The sequence below is a fragment of the Rhinolophus sinicus genome, chromosome 3 (assembly GCF_057876585.1).
Source record: "Rhinolophus sinicus isolate RSI-liver-muscle chromosome 3, RSI-T2T, whole genome shotgun sequence".
Lineage (NCBI taxonomy): Eukaryota > Metazoa > Chordata > Mammalia > Chiroptera > Rhinolophidae > Rhinolophus > Rhinolophus sinicus.
The window spans coordinates 53,000,958-53,014,854 of NC_142503.1; the positions used below are offsets into that span (position 1 = coordinate 53,000,958).

The window sequence follows — 13,897 nt, forward strand, 5'->3', positions numbered from 1 at the left end:
CATTGTCTTAAACATTCTACCTGTTGGCATCACTGTATGGAAAGAAACTTAGCTGTATTTGTCTTAGGTTTGGAGCAGTGCAGCAGCCTGCTGCTTGGAATGCCCTCTCTGCCCACACTGGGCAGGGCCGGGCCCGCCCAGACAAGGTAGTAGGGCCGGAATGTGTAGCCAAAAGTCAATCTTGGTAAAGAGAGAGACTTAATTCTATGTTGCTTCAGATGAGATAAGTAGGAACAATGAGGGACTATGTTTGGTTAATGTAAAGTGTAACTGACTAATAATACTTGCTGTCTATGTCACTGGAAATGTTTCAGGAGATGCTGGGTAACTGCTTCTCTCAGGAGTGATAGGCAGGGTTTTCAGTTTGCCTGATGCTTAGACTGAGTCTATGAATTTGTGCTCAATTGCATTCTCTTCCCTTTATTTAATTTTATTCAGGCTCTTCTGTCTTTTCTACTTTTATTACCACGTGTCTGTGTATCTTTCTTGTAAATGGCTAGAAAATGTTATATTACCTGCTTCACATTATCCCAATTTGATTTATCTTTTTGGTGTCAGCTAAACCTTAGATCATTGAGTAGAAATCACCAGGAATAGCCATTGAGATCCATACACTTACTATTCTTTCTCCTCTTTCAATTAAAAAAAATTAGACATTTCATAAGAAATGCATGTGTACTTTTGTAGGATTTGCATTAGTATATTATTAAAAATTCAAATAATATAGATGTGTAATGGCAAAATATTTAAGTCCCGTTCGGCTGTCCCTCAGCTCTTCTGCCAACTCCCAGTTCCAACATCTCTGAAAAAACCAGTGCTAACAGTTTGGGGAGTAAACTTCAAAATTCCTTGTTATGCACTTATATGTGTGGTTATTATATATTAAAATCTACACTATTAAGGCATTATTAATATCTAACACTTACTGAGTGACTGCTGTGTGCCAGAAATTGATTTTTTTTATATTAATTCATTTAATCCTTAGAACCTCCCTTTGAGGACTTTTTTTTTTTTTTTTTTTTTTTTTTTTTTTTTTTTTTTCCTTTGAGGACTTTTATAGAAGAGGAAAGGCAGGCTAAGAGAAGTTAAGAAACTTCTTCCAAGGTGACAAGCCAAATTTATATCTCAGTAAGTCTGATTGGGAGCTCATGCTTTCTCTCATCACCAGATCCTGCCTGCTTTGCAGGTAACATATGCATACATGTTCTCTTTTTCCATATGTCTGGAATTAGTCATTCTATATGATTCTTCAAGTAGTTTTTTTTTAACATAATATTCAGAGGTCATTCCATGTTAATAACTTACTTACCTCTTCCAGGTTATTTTTAATTGTTGCATTTTATTCCCTTAAATGATCCACCTAATTTAAGCATTCCCCTATTGATGGGCATTTAATTTGGTATTGCAAATGATACTTTAATAAATATCCATGTAATACAATTTTTATGTGTACTTATATATTTCTGTAGAATAGGTAGTTCAAAATAGAATTGCTGAATGAGAGAGGATGCTGACCTTGCGTTTTGACAGATACTGCAAAATTGGCACATTATTACTCCCTTCTTGCAATACTTTTTTCTTGGCACTGGAGACACTGACCTCTTGGTTTCCTTCTGCCTTTCGATTGCTTCTTGGCTTCGTCTGCTGGTTCCTTCTCATCTCACAACAGCTAAACACTGGAGGCCCCAGGTTTCAATCTTTGGATTCCTTTTCTTCACTAATTAGACTCATTTGCTTGGAGATCCTATCCAGCTCCTTCCTATAAATAATATATAGTCACCAATAACTCTTGAATTTATATTTTTAGCATCTATCATGTCCCTGAACTGTAGGCTTTTATATCCAGGAACCTAATTGACATTCCATTTGAATGTCTACAAGGCATATTTAATTCATTTTTACTTAACCTTGCCATATGCCCACCAACCTGCCTCTTTCACATACTTCCCTATTTCAGTAAATATTAGCTTCCAGTGTCTCAGGACAAGAATCTGGAGTTCCCCTTGACTCCTCTCTTTCTCCGGCCTCCTGTATTTAGCCTATTAGTAAATCCCATTAACTCTATCTTCAAAACACATCCGTAATCAACTGCTGCTCACCACCTCCACTATACTACTTTAGCCCAGGCTGCCATAATTTCTCACCTGGTCTCTAAATAGCAGCTAGAGTGATCTTTTAAAAATGTGAGTCCAGTCATATAACTCTGACTCAGAACCCTCCAATGACTTCCAGTTTTCATCAGCGAGTAAAATCCAAAGCTTTGACGTAACTTCCAGTCCTAAACGGTTCCCGCTCCCTTTCCTCTCTACTTATCCTAATACCATCCTACAGTCCTTCACTCAGCGCCAGCCATACAAGTATTCCTGCAGTATCAACCATGGCCCTTGGCAATTCCCATTCCAACTGTCCAGTGTGTTCTTCCCCTAGATAGCTTTCTGACTTGTTCCCTTACTTCCTTTAAATCTTTGCTCATTTTATCAATGAGGTTCTACCTACCCACCCTACGCAAAATAGCGTCTTCCTAATCCTTCACTTTCAATCCCCCTTACCCTAATTCATTTACTTTTATTGCACTTAAAAATACCTGCTCTGCATATTTAGTTATTTGTTATCTTCTCTGCCCTTGACCCTGGTACTCCAGAATGCAAGCTCCATGAGCGCAAGACCTTTTGTCTGTTTTATTCACTGCTGTATTCCTAGGGCCTGCGTAATGCGATGCATTGCACAAAGTAGGTGTTAATAATATTTATTGAATAAATGAGTGAATGAATGAATGAATGAATGAGAACACAGACAAAATTTCTCTCCAGACTGTAGCAATTTGTACCGCTATTAAAAAGTAGATGAGTATGCTCATTTTCTCATGCTCTCTGTAAAATTGGATAATTACTAATCTTTTATATTTTTTCATTCTAAAAGATGAAAAACAATACATTGTTTTGATTTGCATTTTCCTCATTATACTGATATTGAGCATATTTTCATATGCTTATTGGCCACTGGTATTTCTTCTACGAATTTCCTGTTTATACCTTTTGTCTGTTTTACTGTAGGGTTGTGTTTATCTTTGTAGTATTGATTTGTAGGAGAATCTTATACATTATGACTATCAATCCTTCATTTCCTGTATATATTGCAAATATTTTTTTCCCAGACTGTCACTTCTCTTTTAACTTTGTTAATAGTATCATTTGTCATTATAGGAGTTTTTAATTTTTAATAAATCTGCCAGTCTTTTGCTTTATGGCTTCTGGGTTGGTTTTGCTTAGGAAATTCTTCCTTACTTCGAATTATGAAAATATTCTATTGTATTTTCTTTTAGAACTTTATTATTTTATTTTTTTATATTTAGGGCTTTAATCCACCAGGGATTTATTTTGGAGATTATGTGATGTGGTAATGTAGTTTATTTTATTTAATGACGAGTCAGTTGACTTCATTAATAATAATCATTATTGACTCATCTATTCTTCCATCAGTGATCCAAAATTCTCTTTTTAACATATATTAAATTCTACAAGTGAGTCTATTTCTAGACTCCATATCCTAATCCCTGATCTGTTTTTCTTCTCTGTCACAGTAACATATATTTTAATTATAATGAGTTATCTTTAGTTGATTTTGATATCTGATAATTCTACCATTCTTTGTTCTTTTTTTAAAAATTAACTACCCCTGTTTACTTTCTTTTTTAGATAAATTTTAGAATCACTTTACAAGTTTTATTAAAAAAAAAACTATGGATTTTTTTTTTTTTATGTTCAACAGTAAAGTTGTAGAGTTTTCTTGGCATAATGATAGGTATTTTCCTGGATATTTGACAGTTTTTGTTCATCCCAGGAATGCATTTTATCTTTATAATTTTAATTAATTGTTACTACTTTTGTAAAGTTATTGATTTTTATGTGTTGATCTTTTTCCTGGCTACCTTCTGGAACTCTTGTTTATTTTATTACTTTTTCCATTGATTCTCTTAGATTATTTAAGCAAACAATGAAATCATCTGCCATTTTACCTTTTCTTTTACAAGACCTTTCTCTTGGCTGTGAGCTGGGACACTTATAGAGCTCATCTGTTCATTTCCCTTCACTCAGAAGTCACCGTCCTTCATTGCTTGTGTCCAATATCCAAAAACCCTGATTTCAGGTGTTTTTGTTTGGTTTTCTAGTTGTTCAAGATGGGAGGGTAAATATAGTCTCTGTTATTCTCTCATGGCTAAAAGACCAAAGAATCAGTTAGAAAACTGCAGAAATTCTTGGAGGGTACCAGTGTGTCCCCTGATTATATGAAATGTGAAATTAATAAATACAGATTTTAGGCTAGTACATTATTACATGTATGATCACCAGTTCAACTGGTCTGTTTCCAATCATAAGGTTGATCATGATTAACTCATGGAAAAGAAGGAGAAGCGGTATTAAAGGAAGAGTCCCTAATATTTGTAGCATAAGTATGGAGTGAGGTGCTCTGCTTCCTCTCCTTCTGCTGTCACGTTGAGTCAGCCCTGGCTTTCACACGGCCCCTGCCTTGATGCAGAGGCAACAGTCTTCCTTCTTCTGAGACTTCCTATTGTCAGGTATGGGAAGCAGAACTTGTGATGGAAGACAGAAGGGTTAGGCATTCCGTGTAAGAGCTTTAAACATGCACAGGCTTAGAATGGAAATGACTATGAAGGCAGAGATTGTGACTCTTTCTGGGAAATGTGTCAGGAAACTTTTGTTACACTGACAACAAAGGCTGAGTGGATAACATCCTACCTCTTTCCTTCCTCCTTTTCCCTCTTCTCTGCCTCCAGCGTGAGTTTGCCGTGTGTCTGGTATTGATCCAAGTAGTGGATATCGAATACTCTTTTGCAAATAGAATGACTCCAGCAAAGTCTTCAATCTTACATTATCCAGACCCCATAGATAAAAAGCAGTGAATATACTATCATGCAACCTACTCTAAAAGCTGTAGGACCTCCATTCCCATTTTTGGTCAAAGCCCTTTCGGTTTTCAGCAGCACCCATGAGGATCTGGCCTGGTGTCCACAGGCTGGAACAGCTTCTGAAGCACTGACCGTGGACTCTGTCCTTCCTCAGCTCTTCTTCTGGGGAAGCTGATTTTGGACTTCTAGCCTCTAGATGCGGAACTGGGAGAGAATAACTTTCTGTTGTTTTAAGCCACCTGTTTTGTGGTACTTTGTATGGCACCCATGCCCGGAAGGCCTTTCTTTCTCACCTCCCCATTCCTTCTTCTCACACTCAAGGCAGGATCCTTCTCTGAATAAAACTGTTTAAGCTCAGGCACCTTTCATTCCACAAAAAAACTAGGTAAGTTAATAAATTATTTGTGTGGCTTTGTAAGAATAGTGCTTTGATATCAAAGTGACAGCGTGCTACCCTGATAATTGTCTACTGTCAGACTATCAAATTTCTCTCAATTTACTTTATTAAATACAAAATTACTTTAATACTCTTAATTCTCTTCAACAATTCTCTTATAATGGTAATGTTATAAAAAGAAGTAATTTATTTATGAAAGGAATACGATTTAGAGTAACTTTAAATCCAGAAATCAAGATGGGGAAGGTCAGAACTTGGGTCATCTATACGTTTTTTTTCTTTTTTTTTTTAATCTACAATATCGGAAAAGCAATGATAAACCTTTGAGAACATTTCAACTAGAGCAAACAAAATATGGCAAAATCTCTACAAACTTAAATTGGAAGTGGAAACAAAGAAAGAAAAGAATTATTTTACTACAGCCGGTTCCCCATATCCTCTCCAATCAGTTACAGCATCCATTGGCCATTCCTTGGGCACAAATAAGCGGGACTGCTCTGGGAGGCAAAACCGAATTGTTTAATATAATAAAAAATATGAGGGCACATACAGAGGTCCCACATCTATGAACTGAAAATTGGAAACTCAAATTGGGCAAGTCGGAAAACCCGAAAACCAAACATTATTAAAAGCAAAAGAAGGAAAAGAGAATGAAATCCCACAAATGCTTAATAGTGAAACCTAACATTGTAGTGATATTTGTTGAAAGTGTTAATAAGGGAAATGGAACCAGTGTGATTTAAACTTACTTTTGATGCTTTAGCTCCAAGAAAGGGAAGGAATTTAACATCATGTAAACTGTAATCCTTTTTTAAAAACTTGTGTGAAATATGCAGGCTGTGTAAGTATGTATGTTTACTTACACTTGTGCGCTTTCCCCCAAATAAAGTCTCTAAATTGGCCCAGTAACCTTCTTTTCTGGCCTGAAAAGTGTCTGATTTTCTTCTGCTCCTTATTCCTTGGGGCCTCTGCCCTTGCTGTGCTTTGACCTGCATTCAGGAAAGTGGAGAGCAGTGAGCTCTGCTCATCTAGGAAGTCGGGAGGGGTTGGAGGTGAAAAGAAGGGGAGCTTGGTAGGTCTAAGAGTCCTGCCAGGAAAAGGGAGCAGGGCTATTGTAAGAAAACGAGCTTCTTATACAAGCGAGCACGGTGGTGGGGTTCTCAGCATGTCTTTATTGAGTGGAATTGAACATTGAAGGCCCTAAGTGACATAAAACAATGTCCACTTGGAAAACTAAGTGAAGGTATGGTATTATTAGACAATGACTTAGGTAAGAAGTGTTGCTGCTGTTTTGGTTTAGCAACTAGATGTTTACTTTAAAAAGGAGAGAACATAAAACCAATATTTACATTGTATGCAAGAACATTGTATGGTTCTTAGAACCACATTGATTGCAGAAAGTAGAAGGAAAACTTTAATGAACTTGCCTTACTCAGTCTCCCCAGCACAGTATTACTTTTTCTTTCATGGGTGTTGTCTTTATTTTACTTTATTTTATTTAATTTTTATAAGGGAAAACAATATATGATCACTGTAAAAAGTCTAATAATACACAGATGTAAAAAAGACAAAGGAAAGTATTTTCTTCCCTCTCCTCTGACTCGTCTGTAGTTTTTTTGTGTGCACATATAAATATATGTATGCACATTTATAATAATATGTCCTTAAATGGGATTGTTCTGTAACTTACGGTTTCCACTTAACATTACATCATAGACATCTTTCTTTGTGAGCTCATTTCTAATAGCTACATAGTATTCCATTTTCATTAAATTTGTTTAATGGAACCCTTATTGATGAAGAATAACTCCTTAGTTATTCTCATAATTATCCCTGTAACTTTAAACAGTATACTTCTGCTTCCTGATTTCACATTTTTGAACAATAACTGTTGATTCCTGCTATGGTAGATGAGGAATTTAGTGTACTTATACTGTCTCTCACATTCCTTCCTGTTCGCCAGTCTGATTTTTAAAATTAATTATATTATCTTTACATCATCAAGATTTATAATATGTAGATTATGTTCAGTAACTATAATTAGTCCTCTGTGCTTTGTTTATAGGTGGATTAGACATTTAAATCTAATAAAAGTATGTAATGAGTATGCTAGCGTAAACAAGATTCACTGCTGAACTAAGTATTGTGGTAGACGGCAGATAACCCTCTGACACACTGCTGCTGTGGAGAGACTATTTCAAGTCAAAATCCTACAAGTTCCCTTTTAGTTTCATACTTTCAAAGAACATTTTCAAATTGGAAAGAGCCAGAGAGTCTCCACCCAAGGACCAATGGTCACCAAAGGTTTTTGTGTGGGTTAATTCCCAGCTAATGAACAAATGTGTTCAGTAGGAATTCGCATGTTAGGTCACACAAATAAAAGCAATAATCATTATAGGTAATGTGCAAATGGTGAAGCAAGGGGCTCTCGGACTCTATTGGATGGGCACATCCAAAAGATTTGATTATTTCCTGGAAGGACAGCCCCAACTTCCTCAGCTGGAACTTATTATTACCTGAGGTTTATCTCTAACCCTCTCCCAGAAAGTTCTGAGGTATGGATGGACTATTTAATAAATGGCTGTGTCATGTTTTATAACTCCAAGAACAGGGAACATTAGAAATGTACAAAGGTCTTTTTCAAAGATGAAATACCTTGAGTCCTTACTTTCACTTTTGGGTTTTTGAGTTTTGGGTCTTTTGAATTTTTGCCTAAGTGAGTCTAAGGCCAGTAGTAGTTACCCATGAATTACTTTGTCTGGACCTGGTCACTCTTGATATTGACTCAGAGGCATCAGAGTCAGCCTTGGCTAGGGTCCACACCTGCATTTGGAAGGTGTCACAGTATCAGAAATTGAAACCAGAGTTAGCGAGATTAGGTGGGCATGAGGGGGAAACAGTACCAAATTCAGAACTGTGTTCTGGAGGATCTCGAACTCCTTAATTAATTTCCTTAATTAACACCATCTACTCATAACTTTGACATTTGAAAAAATTGGCAGATATTAATTTAATGTCTGACCTACCCAGTGCAAGCTTTGCTTTTCAGCAGCAGTTTTTACTTTCTTTTTTTTTTTTTTTTTTTTTTTTGCCCCCATGGTTAATCAGCTTTGGGCAGCTAATGGTAGTTTTGGTTTGATTTTTTAACAAGAGAAAAGAACAACCATTTGAGATCTGTGGACTTGGTTTGGCCTGTTCCTCAGGGTTCCACCAACCGTGAAAGTCCTGTTTGATCAGTGCAGTGACCTAGAAACTTCTATTTGTCTTAATTCCTCCCCAACGGCCTTGTCTACCTCTTCCTGAAGCTGGTCATTCTCAGCAGTTAACTTGAACTTAAGTCCCATATGCAATACTTTATTCCACAGTAGAGCTAAGGCCCTTGGATAACCACCCAATTATTTCAGATAGCAGTATTTTTCTAGAGAAGATCGTTAAAAGCTTATTAAAATTCAACAACAGAAGCCCTATAGTTACTTGGTAGCTGGATTCCAACAGGCATAACATCGCTCCCTGGGTGGCATAGCCCATGACAGCTTGTCAGAAAGCAGACTCAAACATGTTTTGTTAGGAAATTCTTGGATCTCTATCCAATATACAGTCAGAACTACAGTAGAAAACTTGGTTATCTCTCTAGGGTTCTATAAAGCCTTTAGGACATTTTCTCCGGAGAAGTTCAAGGTTGGAATCTGTTGCAGCAATGTGATGGCCGCAAGGCATATGTTCAAAGAGCAATCAATGAAATATTTGTTTAACATGAAGTGTTATTTATTTATAGGCACAAAAGGGTTTGTACACTAAAAGTTTCCTTTCTAACCCTCCCACTGTCCTCACTTAAACCCTTAAGAGGTCACCACCGATACCAGTGTCTTGGATGTCCTTCCAGATATATTCAGTGCATACACAAGCTATGTATTTATATTTATACAAATGGTAGCATAATATACACATATACATACTGTTTTGCACGTCTTTTTTTTTTAACTTAATGACCTATCTTGATTATTATTCCGTATCAATACTTATAGAACTTACTCATTTTTTATGGTTGAATAGCATTCCAGTATTTGGATATACCATAATTAATTTAACCAATCCTCAATGATAGGCATTTAGGTTATTTCCAATATTGTGTTATAAAAACAATAGTTTAATGTATATCATTGCCCGAAGTTTATTTCCTCATATTCAACTATATTTGTAAGGTAAATTCCTGGAAGCAGTATTTCTAGTTGGAAGATATGTACATTTTTAATTGGGATAGTTATTGCTAACTTAATCTTCAGGGAGGTTATACTAATTTAAACTACCCTGCCCCGGCAGTACATGAGAGTGACTGTTTTATCTACATCTTTGTCTACACAGTGTATTTCATACTTTTTGATCTTTGTCAATCTGATAGGTAAAAACATGGTATCATATAATTTTAATTTACATTTTTCTTATGGGTGACACTAATCATATTTTTATATGATTAATATTCATATGTACTTCCTCTTTAGTAAACTATCTGTTTATTTTCTTTGCTCATTTTCCTATTGGGCTGTTGGTCTTTTTCTTATTATTTTGTTGGAATTAATCATATATTGAGGAAATTAAAGCTATTTATATGTTGACAAAATTAGTCCTTTTCTATGATATGAGCTAAAAATCTTTTTTTTCACATTTTGGTATTTCTTTTTTGCTTTATGATGTTAAGAATTTTTCCCATACCATAGAATTTATCAATATTTTATTATGACTTTGAGGTTTTTGTTTACTTTTTGAGTATCTTTTTAATGCTCTATGTATGTATTTATATTCTCCAATATTTTCATATAGCACATTTATAGTATTGTTTTTTTTCATTTAAATCTTTAGTCCTTATTTTGGTGTAAGGTGAAGGGCATTCTATGTAGATAACTTGAGGAGTTTTGACTGTGAGGAAGTATTCTCTTTTATTAGTGGTGTCTGGATTATAGCACCTGGACATTTCCTCTTATAATAGTTTCTCTTCTATGGTGACAAAGGAAAGCCACCTGCTCTGTGGTAGATTAGGCAGCAAGGAGTCCTGATGGTTGAAATGTAACTGGACATGGGACAACAATAGTTTTAAGTTCCGAGATCAATGCCAGTTACATAGGACTGGGTCAAGGCTGGGTCAGTTGCCCAAAAGTGGGATTTGAGATGGTGGTGAAGACCGCTTACCAAGCAGTCTCAGCACAGTCTCAGTTCCCAGATGGGCATCTGGGAGGCGCGTTTAGCACATGCAGAGCTCCACGAGCGCCATGGTGTTCCCGAAGGTTGGGGGTTGCTGTGATCTTTTCTTCTGAGGCAGCCTTAGAGCCCTGGGTTGACTATGTTCTTAGATTTCAAAAGAAGGACTCCAGTGAATTTAGTGCAGTGGTTCTCTACCCTGGCTACTGTGTTAGTGTCTGCTGGGAAGATTCTGACTTCACTGCTCTGAGGGGGGACCTACCCCAGAAACAGCATTTTGAAAACTCCCCAGGTGCTTCCGATGTGTAGCTAGAGTTGGGAACTACTGTTTAATGCAAACAATTTCAGTCCCTTTGAGTCAGGGATTGCCGTGCATGCTACCTCCTGCTTCCAGATGTGCATGTGAGTGAATCACTTGCCTGTTAAATACAGATTCCAATTCAGGAGGTCTGAGGTGGGGCTTGAGATTCTGTACGTCAAACAAGCTCCCAGGGGGCGTTGAGTCTGCTTGTCCCCAGACCACACGTAAGTGGCTCGAGCTTGTTACTCACTGTGCAGAGTGCTGGCTTACGCCAGTCCACATGAGTCAGTAAGCACTTTTCTGCCACGATCCCGCTCTCTGGCAGAATTTGTTTAGTGTAGTAGAACACTGGGGTCAAGAGGCCTGCTTTCCACTTCCAGCTCTGCCCCTAATTAGCTTTAAGACAAGTCTCTTGAGAGTGCTTCAGTCCTTCACCCTGTTATCTCTGAAATGGGACGACTGAACTGGACAAACTAGAATGTCTCTTTTCTTCCTGCCTCCTCCTGTGCAGGTCCAGGGTGTTTTTAGTCTCCATGGGGACCAGGTTTTTATGTGGAATGGCAGTCTCGATTCTGCACTAAGGATCCTAACTTGCTAGATTATTTTTAAATTACAGACTGTCAGTACTTTATCTCACAAACACATACTATTATAGTTTCATTGTATTTGGCAAATCTTTTATATAATCCACTATCGATGATCTATCATAACAAGAGTGATGATATAATGCAGAAGCAAATCTTCTAGTTTTAAACTAAGTACAATATACATGTCATTTAATAGAAAGATTATTTTGGTGGTAAGTGACAGAGAACCCAGCCCAAACTGGATAAAGCAAAGTAGGGACTTTTTGGGGCAATGTAATTACAAAATTTGAGTGTAGAGCTAGCTTTAGGTATGGTTGGTAAAAATAGTGTCATCAGCATCTGGACTCTGCATCTCATGGCCTTACTTTCCTTCTCATTGGCTTCATTCTCAGACTCCATTTAATTACATGGTGGCTGCCAACACTGCTGGGGCTTTATCTTCTGGTTCAAATCCAGTGAAAAAGAGAACAGCCTTGTACCCTGCCCCCCCCCCCCAAAAGTCCTGAATCACTTCTATTGGCTCTGATTGGATTATTTGCCCTCCTGAGTCTCTGAGGCCAGCAGGACTAGTACCCTGATTGGCTAGATCAGAGTCCTGTGACTATTCTTGGGGGGCCATGACTAGAGCTGGGGGGTCACGTCCACACTGATCCGGGAGAAGGGAATAATTCCTTAGAGGAAAAGTGACTGCTATTCCAAAAGAAGGGGGGATGGATACTTGATGTAAAAAGCAACAACAACAAAAACTGTGTATCTCTTTCTCCATTTAAGCCAATATTAAAAGTAATGTACATTGTCTAAACACAAACATTTCAGTGGTAGAAGGCCATTAGGGGTATGTTGTGTTGTTGGATTATGTAGAGCTGGAATTTAAAACAATGATTCAACCTACAAAGTGCAGAACCTTAATGAATTAATACAAGATGGTAGTATTGGATACCTGATTGCTTACCTTACAGGCAGGAATGGTAGTCACAATATGTAATGGCCTGTGGCAGTGGCGTAAATTAGTCAGAATGAGTTGGGTCCAGTCAATTAGAGCTGGTAGGTACTGATCACCACCAACCAGCAGGGACCTTGTGTGGGTGCTGGCGGGATGTTAGACCGGCTAACTGGGAAGCATTGTAAAAGTCCCTCCATATTTCTCAGAAAATCTCTTGTTTTGTGTTCATTTCCTAGGGCTGCTATAACAAAGTATCACAAATGGGGTGTCTTAAAACACAGAAATTTATTTTTTCATAGTTCTGTTGGTTGGAAGTCAGAAATCAAGGTGTCTGCAAGGCCATGCTCTCTCCAAAGCCTCCAGAGAAGAATCCTTCCCTGTCTCTTTTAGCTTCCGGTGGTTGATGGCAATCCTCATCATTCTTTGGGTTGTAGATAAAACACTCTAAACTCTGCCTCTGTCTTCCCGTGGCCTTCTCCGCTGTGTGTCTGTGTCTCCATAGCCAAATTTCCCTCTTCTTATAAGCACACCAGTCATATTGGATTTAGGACTTATTCCATATAGTTACCTAAAATCAAATGCTCTAGCATAGTTGACATGACACAAATTGTAAAATATATTCAATATTGAATTGTTCACAAACACTATAACATTTTTCTTTTCTTGTTTTATAATTAAAAACTGGACTTTTGAATCTTAGTAAAAGTATTTAAGTGAATTGTTTAGTTGGAATTCTATTCTGTATTTTCTTATTGCTTCAGACCAAGTAACCACATCTTTCTTAATTATAATTATTTTAAATCTGTGAAAATGTGAATGTTAGTATGACAATTTGGTGGATAATTAATACTTTTTATTGATATGTGAGTATGTTTCTGCATGAGGAGGTATTACATTTTTGCACATGACTTTATTGAATTCAAACACGTTTTCAATTAAAAAAAAAAAGAACCAACCACAGTTAAATGAACGTCATCCATTAGTGTATTTAAGAGCAAGTATAAGAAACAGGAGAGGAATGCAACTGGTGAAAGGCTTGAATATCATCTTTTTTAAAGAACATTTGAATGTTTATCTTCAACTCTTTGTAGAATGGCTATGTGGAAAAGAGTTTAGATTCCAGAGGGTAGAAGTAGCACCAGTGAGTTAAGGTTAAAGGGAAACATTTCAAGGCAATATAAGACAAAACTTTCTCAGTGAACAATGTACCATGTATGGAAATGGACGTGGCAGTGGTGTAAGGAGTAAAGTGTAGATTCCTGGAAATGCTCAGGCAGGTGCTACATAATTACCTCCCTGGGACATTTTCATGGAGATCTTACCTTGAACAAAAAATTGAAATGGAAGGTCCCTTCCAGTTTCAAGATCTGTTGCAAGTCTTCCTAAAATTTCTCTTTCTATATATGTTATGAAAGTCAATATTATGTATTTGACAAAGTATTCTATAAGTTAAAATCCATTGCATATGTATTTTAGCAGCTGCCAATCTAAAGCTTTGCTCTATGACTTTTGTTTTTGGGAAAATGAAAGTGGGGGGATTTAATCTAAG

General features: G+C 37.0%; 1 protein-coding gene across 5 annotated transcripts in view; it reads left to right on the top strand.

Moving 5' to 3' along the window:
• The window catches only part of ATG10 (autophagy related 10), a 330,308-nt gene that overhangs the window by 155,173 nt on the left and 161,238 nt on the right, over positions 1 to 13,897 (top strand). The window lies entirely within an intron of this gene.